General features: G+C 35.0%; 1 long non-coding RNA gene across 1 annotated transcript; it reads left to right on the forward strand.

Annotated features, from left to right (window-relative positions):
• Positions 1-221: 221 nt before the first annotated feature.
• LOC309626435 lies at positions 222-16,586 on the forward strand. Its single transcript, XR_014243195.1, has 2 exons — positions 222-2,172; positions 2,233-16,586. It is a non-coding gene; the product is annotated as an uncharacterized lncRNA (long non-coding RNA).
• The last annotated feature ends 5,790 nt before the right edge of the window (positions 16,587-22,376 follow it).

The following is a 22,376-nucleotide window of genomic DNA, read 5'->3' on the forward strand; positions in this document are numbered from 1 at the left end:
AGTAAAGAAAAAGATTTGATATTTCAACAGACCAATACAGTGTATGAAAGAGAACCAAAAGGGAATTCTAGAACTATATATTAAAATACCTATATATTTATATAGCTATGTATATTTGTTTATTTATCTATCTATCTATACACCAGATGGTCTTAACAGCAGAATGGAGATGACAAAAAATCAAAAAACAAAAGAAAGAAATCACTGAACTTGCCATTAGATCAATAGAAATTACTCAAATGAAAGAAGATAGAGAAGAAAAAGATAGAAAAACATTTAATAAATTGATAGGGACCTATGAGACCATATTGAAAGGTCAAACATATTGACGTACCAGAGCAGAAAAAAAAAAATGAAGCCTCCTCCAAATCACAGAACTGTTGACCAAAAATTTCCAAATTTTGATTAGACAAAATTACAGATACAAGAAGCTCAGTGAAACCCAACCATGTCAAATACAAAGAAAAACATACTAAGCACAATATAGTCTAACTGTTTTTTTTTAAAAATCTGAAAAGCAGCCAGAGAAACAGCACAATGCATGTAGAACAGTGATTCTATTTACCACTGCCTTCTCATCAGAAACAATGGATAGAGGGTCAAAGTAGAACATTGAAAACAACAACTAACAATCCAGAATTCCCTATCCAGCAAAAATATCTGCCGAGAATAAAGTCAAACTTGACTCTTTTAGTAAAGTAAAAACTAAGAGAAATTATTGCCAAGAAACCTGCACTACTAAAAATGACAAAGGAAGTTTTTTAAAGTTGAAGGAAAATAGGACCAGATGAAAACTCAGATCTTCTGTAAAATGATGAAATTTTTGAAAAGGTAAAAAATTGGGTAAAAATTTAAAAAAAACCTTTCTCTGCTCTGAATTTCTTTAAAATGCATAGGGCTGTTTAAAACAAATATTCTTATACAGTCTTCTGGAATTACAACGCATGTAAATGAAAACTATAGCATAAAGGACAGAAAGGGGTGGTAAATGAAGCTATGTCATTGCAAGGATTCCACATTTTCTGTGATGTGGCATAATATCAAATCTTAAAGATGTAGCATGTAATCCATAGAAAATTTACTGAAAATTAGTGCCAAGATGTATACGTAAGAATATATCCAATACACATATTAAAGTGGAATTTTTAAAAATATGCAATTAATCCAAAATAAAGCAGGAAAGGAGGAAAAAAAGAATAAAACTTTTTTTAAAAACAGGAAACAATGAAAACAAATGGTAAAATTAAATTAAATATTCATTAAAAATAACAGACTAAACAATCTAATTAAAATGGATAGAAAATGAAGATCTAACTAGAGGTTTTTTACAACAAATGTATTATAAACATAAACACAGAGATAGATTGAAAGTAAACAGATGGGAAAATACATAACCTAAAAAATAAGCATTAGGAGGTTGAAGTAGCTATGTAAAATATCAAATAAGCTAGATTTCAAGACATAAGTGGGTTATCAGAGATAGAGTGGTACAGTTCATATTGAGAAAAGGGTCAGTTTTCACAAATGTATATGCACATAGCAGCAAGACTTCAAAATACTGAAATAAAAATTAACAGAATTAATGGGAGATACAGAAAATTCCATACTCGTTAGATTTAACAATTTCCTTTCAGTAGAACAAATGGACTACAATACAGTAAATAAAAGATGTGAATAATAATATCAACTACCTTAACATATTTAAAATTTAAGAATACTATACATCAAGACTACTACACATGTACACAAACACACCCACATATTTAAAACTCACAAGGACTATTCCCAAGACAGAGTACATTCTATATACTGGGCCACAAAACAGCTCTAAACAAATTGAAATCATACAAAATATGCTCTACAACCATAATCTAGGAAAATGCTTAGTATTGAATACTAAAATAAATAAAAAAGTAAATAACCAAAATAAAATATCTAAATAAACCCATAAGTTAACACAAAACTGCAAAAGAAGTTATAAAAAATTTTGAACTAAATTTATAAAAATACACAAGTCAAAATTTATGGGATGCAACAAAAACAGTGCCTCAAGAAAAATTTATATATAAATGGTTATGTTAGGAAAGGAGACAGTTTTAAAGTCAATAATATCATGTTCCATCTTAAAAGAATAGAAAAAGTAAAGTAAAAGTAAAGTAAAACTCAAGTAAAGTAAAAGTAAAGTAAAAAGTAAAGTAAAGTAAAGTAAAACTTTTTACTTACTCAAGTAAGTAAAAAAGGAAATAATGAAGAATAGAACAGAAATCAGTGAGAGAGAAAACAGATTTTACAGAATAGAAAATAAACAATGCAACCAATAGAACACATTGGAAACATGTTAAAAACTTTATATCGTAAAATTCAACAAATGTACAAATTACTTTAACAGGGCAAATTATCATAGTGACAAATGATAAAATATAAGAAGTGAATATCTCTAAATCTATTTAAAATTAGTTTGTTATCAAAATCTTTTCCAATAACTGCAACATGAAGAAATACTCAGGCCCAGGTGGTTTCATTAGTGAAGTCTATGATATATTTAAGGAAGTAAAAACACCAATCTTATGCAAACTCTTACAGAAAGTAGATGAGGAAAGAATATTTCATTTGTTGTTTTATGAGGCCTATATAACCCTAATCCCAAAACTATACAAAGATATTACAAAAAAATACACTCATTAAACCTCATATATTATATTGTCTAAAAATTAACAACATTAGCAAATCAAATAAGGAGTATATTAAGGTAATGTATCATGACCACTGAATATACAAGTTGTGCAAGTCTGGTGTAACATTCAGCAATCAATCAACATAATTTAACATATAAACATTAGCAAAATAAAATGTTAAATAGATGAACACACTTAACAAAATTTAATGCCAATTCAAGATAAAAATTCTTTTCAAATTAGGAATAAAAATGTTCTTGGCATTACAAAGGACTCAACCAACAAAAAACCCTACAGGTAACATTATATATAATAGTGTAATATTAAATGCTTTCCCCTTAACTTCTGGAAAAAGGCAAGAACATTCATTTACATTTCTACCTAATCCTTTTCTTATAACAAGTTTATTGAGATAATTTATATGTCATAAAATTCACTCTTAAAAGAGTATATAAAGATAATGCATCATGATTATACAAATTGTGTGAGTCTGGTGTAACATTTAGAATTACACCATAAAGAGTATATAATTCAGAGGATTTTGTATATTCACAGAAGTGTGCAACCATCACCTCTACCTAATTTTAGAAGGTTCTCATCATTTCAAAAAGAAACTTTGTGTTAGTTTACTAAGTTTTCCACAACAAAATACCACATTGGGCGGCTTAAGCAACAGAAATTTATTTTCTCATAGTCTGGAAACTAGAAATGCAAGATCAAGGTGTCAGCAGGTTTGGTGTCCTCTGATTTGTTTCTCCTTGGCTTGCAGGTGTTACTTTCTCACTGTGTCTTCACATGGTCTTTTCCTCTGTGTGCAAGCATCACTAATGTCTCTCAGTATGTACAAATTTCCTCCTCTTATAAGGACACCAGTCAGACAGAATTAAGGCCACCCTAACAGCCTCATTTTAACTTAGTCACCTCTTAAAGACTATATTTCCAAATACGGTCACATCCTGAGGTCCTGGGGGTTAGGATATCAACATTATGAATTTTGAGAGGGACACAATTCAGCCCATAACAAATCTTCATAACTAATTAGTATCTTTCTTGATTCTGGTTTTCCTCCAGTCCCTGGAATCCACAAATTTATATTTTGACTCTATAGATTTGTCAAATCTAGGCATTTCATATAAATGGAATCATGGAATGTGTAGTCTTTTGTGTGTGGCTTTTTTCACTTAACACCGTGTTTTCAGGGTTTATCCCTGTAGTAACACATATCAGTATTTTATTCCTTTCTTAGGGCTTAACAACCCATTGAATAGATATACTACAATTTATTTATCCATTCATCAGTTGATAAATATTTGAATTGCTTCTATCTTTTGGTTATTAAGAATAATGGTCTTCTGAATAGTCATGTTTTTTTGTGTGGACATACATTTTTTATTCTCTTTATATGTTAATTTCTTGGTCATAAGTTTAATATTTTGAGGAATTGCCAAACTGTATTCTAAAGAAATTACACCATCTACATTCTCACCAGCAATACATGAGGGTTTTAATTACTCCACATCGTTACCAATACTTGTTATTGTTTGTCTTTTTAATTACAGCCATCCTATTGGGCATGTGTGAAGTGGTGTCTCACTGTGGTCTTGATCTGCACTTCCCTAATGACTAAGGATGCTGCACATATTTTCATGAATTATTAGTCATTTATTTATCTTCTTCAAAGAAATGTCTGTTTAAATATTTAGCCCATCTTTAAGTTAGGTTGTCTGGTTATTTTTGAGTTGTAAGACTTCCAATAGTCTGGATGCAAGTCCTTTATGAGATATATGATCTCCAAATATTTTCTCCCATTCTATGGGTTGTCTTTTCACTTTCTTATCATGTTCTTTAAAGCAGAAAAGCTTTTAGTTTTGAAGTCCAATTTGTCTGTTTTTTCTTTTGTCATTTGTGTTTCTGATCTAGGAAACCAGTGTTTACCCCAAGGCCCAAAAACTTACTTCTCTATTTTCTTCTATGAGTTGCATAAATCTTACCCTTACACTTAGGTCTATGATCCATTTTGAGTTGATTTCTTAAAATATAATGTGAGGTAGGTGTTTGGTTTCAGACTTTGTCACACCAATATCCAATTATCCTAGCACCATTTGTTGAAAAGACTTATTACTTTGCCTTCAATTGTCTAGGCACCCATGGAAAAATAAATGTAAGAGTTTATTTTCACGCCATTTATCTCTGTGTGTGTCCTTATTCCAGTATCATACTGCCTCAACTGCCACAGTTTTTGTGGTAAGTTTTGAAAACAAGAAGCATGAGTTTTTAAAAAATTATTTTGGCTATTCTTGGTGCTTTTCATTTCCATATGAATTTTAGGAACAACTTGACAGTTTATACAAAGAGCATAGCTGGGGTAAGAGTAGCCTCATAGGATGAGTTTCAAATTGCTTTATCATCTTCTAATTTTTGGAAGAGATTCTGAAGGATTTGAATTAACTATTCTTTAAACATTTGTTAGAATTCAACAGTGAAGACATTTGTGCATGTGCTTTTCTCCATGGGAAGTTTTTTTCTTTTATTACTAATTCAGAAATAATTTTAAAGGTAAATTCTTATGTTCTTCTATTTCTTCATCAGGCAATTTTAGTAGTTGTGTCTTTCTAGGAACTTGTCCATTTTTTCTGGCTATCTAATTTATTGTAAACAATGGTTCACCATATTCCTTTATAATTATTATTATTTCTATAAGGTTGGTAGTGATGTTCTACTTTTATTCCTGATTTTGTAATTTAAGATCACTTTCTTTTTTCTTAGTAAATCTAGCTAAACTTTTGTCAATTCTGCAAATGTTTTCAAAAACTAACTTGATTTTGTTGAATTTTTCTGTTGGTTTTCTATTTTGTCTGTTAATTTTCATTTTACTCTTTATTATTCGCTTCCTTCTGCTTGCTTTGCATTTAGTTTGTTTTTATTTTTTTTATTTTTTTATTTCAGAAGGTAAAAGTTTAAGTTAATGGTTTGAGGCCTTCTTTTTATATTTGGTATTTACAGGTGCAAATTCACTTCTAAACACTGCTTTAGCTGAATCCCATAAGTTTTGGTATGTTGTCTTGTTTTCTTTCACCTCAAAATGTTATCTAATTACTCTTCTAATTTCTTCTTTGACCCATTTGTTATTCAGGAGAGTGTTGTTTAATTTCCACACATTTAAGAAATTTTCAATTTTCCTTGTTATTGATTTCTAATTTTCTTACATTGTAATCGGAGAACAAAATACTTTGTATGATTTCAGTCTTTTAAATGTACTGAGATATTTTATGGCCTAAAATATGGTCTACTCTGGAAAATGTTTCATGTCTACCTGAGAAGAGTCTGTTTTTGATGTGTGGAATGTGCTATAGATGACTGCTAGTTCTGGTTGATTTATAGTACTTCTCGAGTCTTCTATTTTCTGTTTCATCTGCTGCATAATTGTTCTGTCCATCATTAAAAGTGGGGCATTTTAGTCTCCAACTATTATTGTTGAATTGCCTATATATCCCTTAAATTCTATCAGTTTTGCTTTATGTAGTTTGGGTTTTTTTTATTTACGTATACATATAATTGTTATATCTTTCCAATGGAATGACCATTTATCATTATAAAATGTCCTTTTTTTTTTTTTCTATTCACAATTTTTCTCTTAAAGTCTACTTTGTCAATTAGTATAGATACTATAGACCAGCTGTCCCCAACTTTTTTGGCACCAGGGACCGGTTTCGTGGAAGACAATCTTTCCACAGACCAGGGGGGTGGGGGGGATGGTTTCAGGATGATTCGAGCTCATTACATTTGTTGTGCACTTTATTTCTATTATTATTACATTGTAATATATAATGAAATGATTATATAACTCACCATAATGTTGACAGGAGATGGAGCTCAGGTGGTAATGCAAGTGATGGGGAGCGGCTGTAAATACAGATGAAGCTTTGCTCACTTGCCCACAGCTCATCTCTTGCTGTATGGCCCGGTTCCTAACAGATCATGGACCGGTACCAGTCCATGGCCTGGGGATTGGGGACTCCTTCTGTAGACTATCTCTGTGACTTGGAGGAAGGCAAAGTTTTCTTAGGACAAAATAACAATTTAGACTTTACCATAGTTAAAAAATTCTGGTCATCAAAAGACACCATAAAGAGAATGAAGCAGAAAGACAAATTTGAAGAAAATATTTACAAAACAAATATCTGACAAAAAAAGTCTTGTGTGTATATGTTACTGTTATAAGTCACTAATAAGAAAACAAACGTCCAAATAAAAATAGGCAAAATATGTTAGCAGATACCACACAAAGGGAGATATATGAATTAGATTGCATGAAAATGAAAATGAGTTCAACATCATTAGTCATCAGAGGATTTCAAATTAAAACTATAAAAGATTTCAGTACACAACCGGCATATTGCCAAAATGTAAAAACCACTGACAATGCCGAATTATGGAGAATATCTTGAACATGACAGTTAGGAGTAAAAGGATAGAACCACGTTGGAAAAATTTGTCAGTTTCTTTTAAAGCTAAACATTCATCTATCCTATTCCCAGGAATCCCATTTCTAATTATTCATCCAAGGAAAAAGTATATAACTATGGAAAAAAAAAACTTTTTAAAAGAAGGTTCATATCAGCTTTATTGGCAATAACAAAACCAGTTCAGATGTCCATCAAAAGGAGAATGCATAAACAAAAAAGGAAAAAAAATGTTGCAACATGCAATGTCATGCATATATCTCAAAAATAGACAATAAAATAGAGAGACACTGAAGAGTTCCTACTGGGTAAAGATCCTGGAACTGAAAAAAAAAATATTGTCAGAGTAGAAAAAAAGCAGAATAGTAGTTCCCTCTAAAGGAGATAGAAGTGGCATGTATGAAATTTCTCTGGTGATAATATGCGGTATCATAGGTGTCTTGTTTGCATAGGTGAATGTACTAGTCAGAACTCATCAAATGGTATGCTTAAGATTCGTGGGTTTTAATATATGTAATTTTTACCTCAAAGAAACTTAAAGAAATATTGAACTGTAGTTATCACATGATGAATTGTATAGGATGAAGTTTATTGTTCAAAAACTTACTTTAAAATGCATGAAAACAACAGATGGGTTAATGAATGGAAGGAGGAATGAATAGATGTATAGATATATATAGCAAAACAAGTACCGTTAAGTGTTAAATGTAGAATCACATTAAGTTATATAGGTATTCACTGTAAAATTATTTTAACTTTTCTGTATTTAAAGTTTTTATAATATTTTGAAGATAAAAGAAAATACAGATCAGAATTTAAATTGCTCACAATCTAGAAATATAGACTTCCAACAAAATAACTATAATAAAGTGATAAATGCAGAAACAGAAGTGTGTTCATTGCACAGAGTTGGCACAGAAGAGAAAGTTACTGCAGTTATAAGATTCCAGGTCTGGTTAGAGATGAGTGGAGTTCAGACAAGGTGTTAAAGAGTTTAGACTCTTATTCTCTGGTGATGCAGAGGAATTGAAGGGCAACAAATCATTCTTGGAATCCTCTCTTCTCCCTGAATCAGGCTTCTCTGGAGGACTGGGATATGACTATGATGGCAGTCTCACTTCTGCAGGCATGCATATATCTGTCCTGAAATTAGATTTGCTCACTGGATTATTTTGGGTTTCTGGAAAGGACCAGCTAACCACTCCAAGGCATATTCTAGGTGATGATTCCATTGACGGGGCTTGACCAGAACTGCAAGGGTGTCCGGCTGCCTCTCAGCAGGACTAGGAACTAGTCTTCCCCATCATGTGGAGAGAAGAGCAGTGGACATTGCTTCAGCATTTTGATTGTTTCTGATTTTCCCAAAATTTTCACCATTTCCTCAAAATCTTTCCAGGATGGCTTACTAGTTACTTTTTGAAAAGTTTAGGCAAATGACATTGAAGGAGTGCTAACATTTTCAAACAGAGCACTCAAATTCTTAAATTAAAGAGAAACTCCATGATAAAGTATGTAAGATCATTTTACATTCACCTGGATGAAGAACTAAATTAGGAACACATATCATGAAGAATGTGGCTTTAAACTGTTAAGTCCATTTAGGGAAAAAACATTTTTTTACCATGTGATTTAAAGTACAATATATACAATAAATTTCAGAATGACAACATGTGACTGTCATATACCATCAGGTGAAACGTGGGTTATTCAGAGTCTAATGATATGTAAATATCCAAATGTGAATTAGAGCTCGATTAAGTACTTCCTTTAATTTTTCTAGAGTTAAGGAGGCAATGGTTTTTGGCATTCCTACTCTTTCAGGAAGAATAATGGAGGCATAGAAAAATACATAATGTGACAGTGACACTGAGGATTAATTTTGAGGTGACAAAATGAAGTGACTTAATAACATATCCCAGGAAACACCCTGCTATGTAATATTGTTTTTAGGCAATTCCAGAAAACATACCCATATTACACAAGGGAATAACTTACACTGTCTATGATTCCCAAGCCTTCGGCACTATTTGCAATCAATTTTGAAGACTCACTCATATATACAATGTATTCACCAGTGTACTGTGAATCCTGCCTGGGTTTCAGTGGTCTTTCTCATTTCCAAATAAATTCATTAAAATAACTAACATAAACTATATATAAAACATTAATTAGTGTTCTATTATTTAGTAAATCATCCCTAGCTATGAAACAAATGTGTGTGTTCTTTAAAATATATGGAACTCAATTGTTATTTCAACAACAGTGTAGGAGGGACTGAAGTGACCATAGCCCTTACAGATCTGAATATGCACTTGACTAAGGGGAAGACTGTAAACCATATGCTCCATCTCCTTGGAAATGCATCTTCCCTTGGGGGCTGATTCCTACATACATACTTAGGAGTTAATCATTTGCCATTGGCAAGAAAAAAACGCAGCCATTTTCACACTGACATATAGTGTCTACAGCTCTATAGATTTTTCAAAGGAAATATATTCAAGCTCTATCAGACTGAAGGCTTAGAAAATAATAATCACAGATTCTTCTCTTTAAAGCCATTTGTCCTCTTGCTCCTGATTTTCATCAATTCTCTGTAATTTTCACCCACTCTGTCTCAGGATCATGAGTTATCACTGGTTGCCACCGGAACACTTCAGGGCAATTTGTCTTATTGAAACATGGGTTGGCCTCATGGCTGTGAATAATCATTCACTCTCTAATATATCACATATTTTCTAAAATTCTCTCCCATCCTAAGGACGACATAATGCTGTCCTGGAACTGATGAAGCCAGGGATTAATTGTTTTTTTGTGGTTTGAAAAGTGCTTTAGTTATTTTAACATGTTGGTTTTTTACAAATTTGCACCAGATTAAAGGCATTTTCTGAAAACTGAATAGTTAAACTATGTGCTGTGTATGAATAAGCATCATTTTGGTGCAGATAGGAGTCAGCACAGGTCTGGAAGTGGCATTTGAGTAGACAAAGCTCCTGAACTGGATATGGCTACATTTTCCTTTTTTTTTTTTTTTTTCTGATGGATCTAGTTTTGCTGAGAATGAGTTGATTTGAAGGACTGTCACTTTGTTGATTATATAAAGGTACAATGTGTTTTCTGTTCTGCTAACACTTTTATATTTAAGCAGTGAAACACCAGAGTTCTTAGTATGTTTTAAATGGCATTCCCTTATTTTCAATATATGAGAGCAGTTCCAATTTCAATAGTAAGAACACTGTATGATAGTGGGGGGAGATCCTGGCCAAGTCTGAGGTATATTACAAAGTTTTGATAGTGCAAAATACACTTACAACATAATAGTGTTTTCTTCTGATTAATTGACTTTTCTTGGAAGATAGCATCTTAAAAGGCAAAACACTTGTAAAATTATATTTAAAGACCTTTTGGACATCAATATAATTTCTTTAAGACAACTGGTGAGTTAAATGCAAACACATCAGAAACATATGGATTGAATATTCCTCAAAGCTCACACGGGCTCATGAGTGCTAGTGTCTAGCAAAACCCAAGACTGGTTTTGCCAAACACAAAACATTTGCAAAGTAGTTCGATATATTTTCAGCAACATTAATTACTAGACAACAATGGAAAAACCCATTTTGATTATAAAACACACTACCACATTAATGGTAGGCAAATTCCATTCAACATATATTTCTAATCGGCATGATATTTATCAGAATCAACTGCTGACATTATAAAGATACATCTCCTTGTCACTAATAAGAACCGCCAGTAGGACTGTAGGGCCACAATACTCATTGTAATCTGCAATGGGCAGAGGCAGCTAACAGTTGCAATGACTTTCAGATTCTCATCGGAAGACCTCGCCTTCACACTGAGGGTGTTAGAAGAGCCAGAAGCAGTGTACAACTGCAGTGGCTACTCCCTGATGGGGTAGCCAAGCAGAAAGATGAACACAAGTACTTCTATTTGGAGTACTATATTTAATGTTGTATCAGATTAAGTATTATTTAAACATTGATCTATAACTTTTTATTGTCATTATGAAGTACATAAAATCAGATAAGTTTCTTCATATCAGAAAAAAGTCAAGACCTGAATCTTCTGATTTTGAGTTGTGTATCCTTGTGAAAGTTACTTAACTTCTATGAGTTTCAGTTAATTTGCTACCAAATAAGGTTAATAATCCATGTAGAACACAGTTTTTCAAGGTTTAGCAATGATATCTGAGCTGTGCCTAGCAGGGTGCCAAGGCACAGGAGAGAGTGCTCAGTCAATAGCTGCTCATGTCATTAGATGAGTTAACTTCCTAGGTGTTAAAAATGAGTACACTCATTTTAAATTGGTTAAATTTGATAAATTATTTAAATTATCAGTACTCAATTACATATGGATATAATAGAGATTATCAACAAAATATTAGTAATTATACTGTGTAAATTAAAGTCATTTAGACTGTTTTAAGTATTAAAATTGCATAACAAAATTATTGCAATAATTATCTAATAACGTTTTTGAGATTGTCATTTTAATAGGGTTCTATTTTTCAGCCCCATCAATGAAGATGGGTAAATATGCCACATCAGGTATTTGCTACTGGAGATGAAAAAGGGAGGTGAGTTTATAATGTTTTCAAATATTACTGTTGAAGTCATAGATTTTCCCTGGATCCTTTATGTTATTTTTATATTTAGATACAGTTATATGTTATACAACTTCAACTTGTCAGGCAATCATTAATTCAAATAAGCCCTTAATCTCTACAATGCAATATTGGCACAATACTCTCTCTCTCTGTCGCACATACATACACACACACACACACACACACACACTTCATTTCCTCTGTTTGGCGTCCTCACTGACATACCAATTAAACAGCTCTTACAGTGATTTAAAATATACATGAAGTGAGCTGAAGAGAATATTTACTCTTCCAACCAACGTTCACATGACTCCTGTATTACTGCATTTTTTGTTCCTGAGAAATAGCTAAAGAAATTATTTTTAACACCCAGGAGGTTTTACATGTGAATTATACCGGGGTTGTAATTTACTTATTATAGCACTCTTCTCATCTGAAATCTCCGATCAATAAAATGTTTTGATCCATGGTGGCTAATTTATAGCTTTTAAAAGAGAAGAAAACAAGAGAGTGAAAATGACATCTTAGAATTTTTTTCATTCACTCAGTTGGGAACCAGTTGATTCAGATACAATTGAACTGAATACACAAATGAACTGGGCCTAACATGGCCTATAGGAGTGCATTTAAAAAAATGTGTCTCAGTGTATTGAAAACCTTTTAGTGCAAGGTAGGGGGTTCTCTGCCTTTTTCAAACCATGACCCCACATTCAGGCACACACAAGCAGCTCTCTTCAGATGTGCCGAAGAATCTTTTGTTCTCCGGGCTTCTCCAAAGACCTGTTCATAGAATCCTACAGTGAGACACAGAGGATGTCATGGGAATTAGCACAAAGGTTATGGGGTGCTCCTGGCACATGAAGAGGTCCTCACTGCAAGTGACAGAACAAATCCACTTCAACAGAAGGGAGGTCAGTGCCTGGGAATGGGCTTCAGCCCTGTGACACCCCTCACCCTGATAAGTTGCAATCCAAGGACCCTGAGATTGAGAATCTCCATGTGGCACCAGTTCCCTGGTTCTGGCCCCTGTGATGGTCCCACAGTATGTGCTTAATTGCTGTTTGAGAAACACTTTGCAGCTGGCAACACAAAGTGTATGGAATGATCCTCTATTCTCCTGTATTAACTATCTTCAGATTCTGAAGAGAAGTAAGCTTGGGCCTCTTGTGAATATGTCCCTGATGTGTAAATGTGCATGATAGAGGCAGCCCAGGCCTGTGTTTGGGTTTCCTGTCTTCTTTCATTTATGTATGTATGTATATGTGTATTTATTCATTTTCTTTTCTAAATAGGATTTCTCCTGAGAATTAAGTCTAGCATCTGATGGTGTCTCAGTATTTCAACAAGATGTGTGGGAGTGATCAGGGCTCAGGCAGTAGGAGTGAGAGGTCAGCTCCAAATGCTTTTTCTGGAGGTTTGACTGCACATAAGATCACCCCAGGTTGCATCTTCACTGTACTTATTTCTAACCCAGTCATTTTATGGAGGTGCTAAAAACATGTCTTCATGTTAACCGGAGCTGGTAAAGCAGAAAACCTGTCTTGGATTCATTCTGTTTATGTAGTCAAAGTAGGTCATTACTGGGTGGTTAAAGCAAACCATTTTATTTCCCATATAGTTTATATTTTATACTGAGGGTTTCTCTCTCACTTTTATTTCCATAACAAAATTGTACCTCTTATCTTCTCTAAGAGTTAGGGCTAAAGCCTCCTTATAGTTGGGATGTGACTGGAAAGTTTTTTTAAAACCTGAAAATTTTACGTTAAGACTGTGACTCTGTAGAGCAGTCTGAGACAGGAAGGTAGTTGCACTGGAGAAATGTTCTTGCTCCTCATTGTGGAAGGCATGAAAACAGCTTTAAAAATCCATTTTGTATGCATGTACAGATTAGTACCCACACTGTTTTTTTCATCTGATTCTTGGCTATTTCCTGGTAATGTTAGATGTTTGTGTTTCTCTATACTCAGGAATCTTTTTTTTTTGATACATATTATTTCTTTCTTTATGGTAATAAATATATTGAGAATGGAAATATTAAATCTGTTTGTCATGACACACACACTCTGAGCAAAGTTCTTTCCTCAAAGCATGACACTTGGGGAGAGGGGAAATCCCTGGGATTTGCTTTATATGTGAATACCTGCGCTGTTATCAGTGGAAGTAAAATAGTGGGCAGACCAAATGGAGACATACTTACCTAGACAAGACAAAGAAAGACACCAATGAAGAGACAGGGTTATTAAGAGATTACTGTGGTGCAGGCAATATTCTGAATTCAGAAACAAACAAAGAATTACTAAAGAACATTCTTATATTTTGCAGTTTGCCTTTTGCCTTTACATTGTGACTACATTCATACCTTATGAAAAACAAAAAAAATTTTGATAGTCTTCTTTTCTTAACAAAAAATAAACATTAAAAAGAAATATGGTTTAACTGATGAGAACCTACTGTATAGCACAGGGAACTCTATTCTATGCTCTGTGGTGACCTGACTGAGAAGGAAATACAAAAAGAGGGGGATATATGTATATATATATAGCTGATTCACTTTGCTGTACAGTATAAACTAGCACAATACTGTAAAGCAACTATACGCCAATAAAAATAAATAAATAAATAATAAAATAAAATTAAATTAAAAAGAAATATGGTTTACATGCCTAGTTATTCAGTGACTGAATTTAAGTGAGACTTAGCTAAGAGTCTATGAAAACTTGCTTTACCTACAGCAGTGGAGGTGGGATGGGATCTCTTTAAGGTCTTCATTTACTAGTAGGTATGTACTGAAAGTAATATTCTTAATGCATATTGAGGCTCCAGTATTAAGGTGTATGTTCAAATCATTCTACATTCTTTCCATAGAATCTAGTATCCACATCCAAGTCCTTGGAATTTTAACTTAGAAGTGGGGCTACTGTGTAAAAATGAAAAATGGATCAAAGCGAAATGTGAAGAGATACACAAATACAATCATCATCATTACCATCATCATTGCTATTGTTTATTTCTCCTCAATTACAAAGCCCTTTTCTATGAACGTTTTCTTCCTTAGTAATTATTTAGTTGATAAAATGATATTGGGACTTGTGTTGGCAGTCAAGAGGGAGGAACTCAGATCAGACTGATCCGCTCTCCCCATAAGCCAAAAATAAATAATTGAATAAATAAATAAATAAATGCAAACTACTTTTAGCAATGGTTTTCAAGACATTGGACATCAGGCAGCAGAGGACATTTACCCCTGAGAAATGGTAAACGAAGGAGGTGAGCCCTATGATTGCTCAAGATCACTGACTTGAGAGAGTTTCTAGGCTGTGGCAAAGGGTGGTAGATTCCCTAAGTTAAGGAGAAGGACCTTAGAATTCAGGAAAACCAGTATAGTTAGAATTTTGAGAATCAAGTACTTAAAGGAGTGTCCTTGAATATTCAGCAAAGTGCTGATCTGCCCATAAAACCAGGAGAAGATCCCTCCGAAGAGATTATAAGGAATAGATCATGGTGCCTAAACAGGGCTGGGAGTAGTTCCTATTTCCATCAGCTACACAGGGCATTGGGTAGAGTATTCAGAAAGGTCTTTACTCAGTAATGGGAAATAATTAAGCACAGACTGATAAAACTCTGATCCCAATTAACAAATGTTAAAATTAAGGCCAAAAGGATCAAATGATTTCCATATAACTTAACTGCATACCACAGTAAAGCTCAAGAAGTTTATAAGAAGAAAAAAATATATAAAGCACCAATAAAGGTAAAGTTTATAATGCTTGGCATCCAAACAAAGTTTACCAGTCATACAAAGAAACAGGAAAATATGGCCTAATAAAGAGAAAAACCAATCAACTGAAACTGACCAAGAACTGATGCAGATGTTAGAATTAGTGTACAAGAACATAAAACAGCTATTTTAGCTGTATTCCATATGTTCAGAAGGTTAAGTAGAAACATTAAAATATAAATAAAAGACCCAAATCAAACTTCTAGTGGTGAAAACTGGAAGTGAGATTAAAAATATGCTGTATAGTATTAACAACTGATTAGACACTGCAGAAGAAAAGAATAGTGAACTTGAAGGCAGAACAATAGAAACAATCCAAAAGGAAATTCAGAAAAAAATACAATGACAAATTTAAAAATAGCATCCCTAGCTGTGGGTCAACTTCAAGCAGCCTAACACACATCTAATTGGAAACCTCTATAGAAGAGAAGTAGGGGAGCCTAAAAAGATATCCAAAGAAACAATGGCAGAAATTATTCTAAATATGATAAAAGTTATAAACCCATAAATGCAAGCTTAAAAATTACCAAGCACAGGAAACATGAAGAAAATGACACCAAATCATGTCATATTCAAGTTGCTGAAAATCAGTAAAGAAAGAAAATCTTAAAGTATTTAGACTTTAACTTCATAAGTATATAGATAAGAATTACACCAGATTTCTCCTCAAGCAAAATGCAAGCCTGTAGATAGTGGAGAATCAAAGTACTGAAAGACAAAACAAATGAAAAAGACCAATTCAGGTCCTTTCAGAGTTATACACAATAAACCAATAGAGAAAATAAAGTTGAATTGAAAAACACACAATTCTCACACAAGAAGGCAATGAAAGAAAAAAAAAATAATTAGAAGAGACCAATATAAATATAGTGAGATAATAGACTTAATCTAAACATGTCAATAATTAGATAAGTATAAGTGGTTTACCCATCCCACTAAAAGGAACAATGTGTGAGTGGATCAAAAAGTAAGACAAGTATATGCTGACTGTAAGAAACATACTTTAAATATAAAGACACAAATAGTTAAAAGTTAAAAGAATATGATACTGGCAAAATGGCAGAAGAGTAAGACGCGGAGATCACCTTTCTTCCCACAGATACAGTAGAAATACATCTACACGTGGATCTGCTCCTACAGAACACCCACAGAACGCTGGCAGAAGACGTCAGACCTCCCAAAAGGCAAGAAAATCCCCACGTACTTGGGTAGGGCAAAAGAAAAAAGAAATAACAGAGACAAAAGAATAGGGACGGGACCTGCACCAGTGAGAGGGAGCCATGAAGGAGGAAAGGTTTCCACACACTAGGAAGCCCCTTCACGGGCGGAGACTGCGGGTGGCAGAGGGGGGAATCTTCAGAGCCACGGAGGAGAGCGCAGCCACAGGGGTGAAGAGGGCAAAGCGGAGAGATTCCTGCACGGAGGATCGGTGCTGAGTAGCACTCACCAGCCCGAGAGGCTTGTTTGCTCAGCCGCCAGGGTGGGCGGGGGCTGGGAGCTGAGGCTCAGGCTTCAGTGCTAGCCGGGAGGGAGTCCGGGAAAAAGCCTGCAGCTGCCGAAGAGGCAAGAGTCTTTTTCTTGCCTCTTTGTTTCACGGCGCGCAAGGAGAGGGGATTCAGAGCGCTGCCTAAACGAACTCCAGAGATGGGCGCGAGCCGCGGTTATCAGCGTGGACCCCAGAGACAGGCAGGAGATGCTAAGGTTGCTGCTGCCGCCACCAAGAAGCCTGTGTGCCAGCACAGGTCACTCTCCACACCGCCCCTCCTGGGAGCCTGTGCAGCTCGCCACTGCCAGGGTCCCGTGATCCAGGGACAACTTTCCCGAGAGAATGCACGGCGCGCCTCGGGCTGCTGCAACGTCATGCCGGCCTCTGACGCCGCAGGCTCGCCCCGCATCCATACCCCTCCCTCCCCCCGTCCTGAGTGAACCAGAGCCCCAGAAGCAGCTGCTCCTTTAACCCCGTTCTGTCTGGGCAGGGAACAGACGCCCTCAGGCGACCTATATGCAGAGGCGGGTCCAAATCCAAAGCTGAAACCCGGGAGCTGTACGAACAAAGAAGAGAAAGGGAAATCTCTCCCAGCAGCCTCAGAAGCAGCAGATTAAAGCTCCACAAACAACTTGATGTGCCTGCATCTGTTGAATACCTGAATAGACAACGAATCATCCCAAATTCAAGAGGTGGACTTTGGGAGCAGGATATATTAATTTTTCCCCTTTTCCTTTTTTTGTGAGTGTATATGTGTATGCTTCTGGGTGAGATTTTGTCTGTATAGCTTTGCTTTCACCATTAGCCCTAGGGTTAGGTCCGTCCGTGTTTTTTTTTTTTTTTTTTTTTACTTAAAATTTTTTTTTTCCTAATAAATGTTTTCTTAAGAATTTTTTCCTTATTTTCTATTTTTAGAAATTAAAAAAAAATAATAAGTTTTTTCATATTTTTTATTTTAACAAATTAAAATTTTTTTTTCTTAATAAATTTTTTCTTATTTTTTATTATAATAGCTTTATTTTATTTTATCCTCTTTCTTTCTTTCTTTCTATTTTTTTCACCCTTTTATTCTGAACCGAGTGGATGAAAGGCTCTTGGTGCTCTAGCCAGGCATCAGGGCTGTGCCTCTGAGGTGGGAGAACCAACTTCAAGACACTGGTCCACAAGAGACCTCCCAGCTCCACGTAATACCAAATGGCAAAAATCTCTCAGAGATCTCCATCTCAACATCAAGACCCAGCTTCACTCAACGACCAGCAAGCTACAGTGCTGGACACCCTATGCCAAACAACTAGCAAGACAGGAACACAGCCCCATCCATTAGCAGAGAGACTGCCTAAAATCATAATAAGGCCACAGACACCCCAAAACATATCACCAGATGTGGATGTGCCCACCAGAAAGACAAGATCCAACCTTATCCACCAGAACACAGGCACTAGTCCCCTCCACCAGGAAACCTACACAAACCACTAAACCAACCTTAGCCACTGGGAACAGAGGCCAAAAACAACAGGAACTACGAACCTGCAGCCTGTGAAAAGGAGACCCCAAACACAGTAAGATAAGCAAAACGAGAAGACATAAAACCACACAGCAGGTGAAGGAGCAGGGTCAAAAAACACCAGACCTAACAAGTGAAGAGGAAACAGGCAGTCTACCTGAAAAAGAATTCAGAATAATGATAGTAAAGATGATCCAAAATCTTGGAAATTGAATAGACAAAATGCAAGAAACACTTAACAAGGATGTAGAAGAACTAAAGAGGAACCAAGCAACGATGAAAAACACAATAAATGAAATTAAAAATACTCTAGACGGGATCAATAGCAGAATGACTGAGGCAGAAGAACGGATAACAGAGACCTCTGGGACAACATTAAATGCACCAAGATTCGAATTATAGGGGTCCCAGAAGAAGAAGAGAAAAAGAAAGGGACTGAGAAAATATTTGAAGAGATTATAGTTGAAAACTTCCCTAATATGGGAAAGGAAATAGTTAATCAAGTCCTGGAAGCACAGAGAGTCCCATCCAGGTAAATCCAAGGAGAAACACACCAAGACACATATTAATCAAACTATCAAAAATTAAATATAAAGAAAACATTTTAAAAGCAGCAAGGGAAAAACAACAAATAACACACAAGGGAATCCCCATAAGGTTAACATCTGATATTTCAGCAGAAACTCTGCAAGCCAGAAGGGAGTGGCAGGATATACTTAAAGTCATGAAGGAGAAAAACCTACAACCAAGGTTACTCTACCCAGCAAGGATCTCATTCAGATTTGATGGAGAAATTAAAACCTTTACAGACAAGCAAAAGCTGAGAGAGTTCAGCACCACCAAACCAGCTTTACAACAAATGCTAAAGGAACTTCTGTAGGCAAGAAACACAAGAGAAGGAAAACACCTACAATAACAAATCCAAAATATTTAAGAAAATGAGAATAGGAACATACATATTGATAATTACCTTAAATGTAAATGGATTAAATGCTCCCACCAAAAGACACAGACTGGCTGAATGGATACAAAAGCAAGACCCATATATATGCTGTCTACAAGAGACCCACTTCAGACCTAGAGACACATACAGACTGAAAGTGAGGGGATGGAAAAAGATATTCCATGCAAATGGAAATCAAAAGAAAGCTGGAGTAGCAGTTCTCATATCAGACAAAATAGACTTTAAAATAAAGACTATTACAAGAGACAAAGAAGGACACTATATAATGATCAGGGGATCAATCCAAGAGGAAAGTATAACAATTGTAAATATTTATGCACCCAACATAGGAGCACCTCAATACATAAGGCAAATACTAACAGCCATAAAAGGGGAAATCGACAGCAACGCAATCATAGTAGGGGACTTTAACACCCCACTTTCACCAATGGACAGATCATCCAAAATGAAAATAAATAAGGAAACACAAGCTTTAAATGATACATTAAACAAGATGGACTTAATTGATATTTATAGGACATTCCACCCAAAAACAATAGAATACACATTGTTCTCAAGTGCTCATGGAACATTCTCCTGGATAGATCATATCTTGGGTCACAAATCAAGCCTTGGTAAATTTAAGAAAATTGAAATCGTATCAAGTATCTTTTCCGACCACAATGCTATGAGACTAGATATCAATTACAGGAAAAGATCTGTAAAAAATACAAACACATGGAGGCTCCACAATACACTACTTAATAACGAAGTGATCACTGAAGAAATCAAAGGGGAAATCAAAAAATACCTAGAAACAAATGACAATGGAGACACAACGACCCAAAACCTATGGGATGCAGCAAAAGCAGTGCTAAGAGGGAAGTTTATAGCAATGCAAGCCTACATCAAGAAACAGGAAACATCTCGAATAAACAACCTAACCTTGCACCTAAAGCAATTAGAGAAAGAAGAACAAAAAAACCCCAAAGCTAACAGAAGGAAAGAAATCATAAAGATCAGATCAGAAATAAATGAAAAAGAAATGAAGGAAACAATAGCAAAAATCAATGAAACTAAAAGCTGGTTCTTCGACAAGATAAACAAAATTGATAAACCATTAGCCAGACTCATCAAGAGAAAAAGGGAGAAGACTCAAATCAATAGAATTAGAAATGAAAAAGGAGAAGTAACCACTGACACTGCAGAAATATAAACGATCATGAGAGATTACTACAAGCAACTCTATGCCAATAAAATGGACAATCTGGAAGAAATGGACAGGTTCTTAGAAATGCACAAACTGCCGAGATTGAACCAGGAAGAGAGAGAAAATATGAACAGACCAATCACAAGCACTGAAATTGAAACTGTGATTAAAAACCTTCCAACAAACAAAAGCCCAGGACCAGATGGCTTCACAGGTGAATTCTATCAAACATTTAGAGAAGAGCTAAAACCTATCCTTCTCAAACTCTTCCAAAATATTGCAGAGGGAGGAACACTCCCAAACTCATTCTACGAGGCACCATCACCCTGATACCAAAACCAGACAAAGATGTCACAAAGAAAGAAAACTACAGGCCAATATCACTGATGAACATAGATGCAAAAATCCTCAACAAAATACTAGCAAACAGAATCCAACAGCACATTAAAAGGATTATACACCATGATCAAGTGGGGTTTATTTCAGGAATGCAAGGATTCTTCAATATATGCAAATCAATCAATGTGATACATCATATTAACAAATTGAAGGAGAAAAACCATATGATCATCTCAATAGATGCAGAGAAAGCTTTCGACAAAATTCAACACCCATTTATGATAAAAGCCCTGCAGAAAGTAGGCATAGAGGGAACTTTCCTCAACATAATATAAGCCATATATGACAAACCCACAGCCAACATTGTCCTCAATGGTGAAAAACTGAAACCATTTCCACTAAGATCAGGAACAAGACAAGGTTGCCCACTCTCACCACTATTATTCAACATAGTTTTGGAAGTGTTAGCCACAGCAATCAGAGAAGAAAAAGAAATAAAAGGAATCCAAATCGGAAAAGAAGAAGTAAAGCTGTCACTGTTTGCAGATGACATGATAGTATACATAGAGAATCCTAAAACTGCCACCAGAAAACTCCTAGAGCTAATCAATGAATTTGGTAAAGTAGCAGGATACAAAATTAATGCACAGAAATCTCTTGCAATCCTATATACTAATGATGAAAAATCTGAAAGTGAAATTAAGAAAACACTCCCGTTTACCATTGCAACAAAAAGAATAAAATATCTAAGAATAAACCTACCTAAGGAGAGAAAAGACCTGTATGCAGAAAATTATAGGACACTGATGAAAGAAATTAATGATGATACAAATAGATGGAGAGATATACCATGTTCTTGGATTGGAAGAATCAACATTGTGAAAATGACTTTACTACCCAAAGCAATCTACAGATTCAATGCAATCCCTATCAAACTACCACTGGCATTTTTCACCGAACTAGAACAAAAAATTTCACAATTTGTATGGAGACACAAAAGACCCCGAATAGCCAAAGCAATCTTGAAAATGAAAAACGGAGCTGGAGGAATCAGGCTCCCTGATTTCAGACTATATTACAAAGCTACAGTAATCAAGACAGTTTGGTACTGGCACAAAAAAAGAAATATAGATCAATGGAACAGGAAAGAAAACCCAGAGATAAACCCACGCACATATGGTCACCTTATCTTTGATAAAAGAGGCAAGCATATACAGTGGAGAAAAGACAGCCTCTTCAATAAGTGGTGCTGGGATAATTGGACAGGTACATGTAAAAGTATGAAATTAGCACACTCCCTGAAACCATACACAAAAATAAACTCAAAATGGATTAAAGATCTAAGTGTAAA

The sequence above is a fragment of the Balaenoptera borealis genome, assembly GCF_965194805.1.
Source record: "Balaenoptera borealis genome assembly, chromosome: 3".
Taxonomy (NCBI): Eukaryota; Metazoa; Chordata; class Mammalia; order Artiodactyla; family Balaenopteridae; genus Balaenoptera; species Balaenoptera borealis.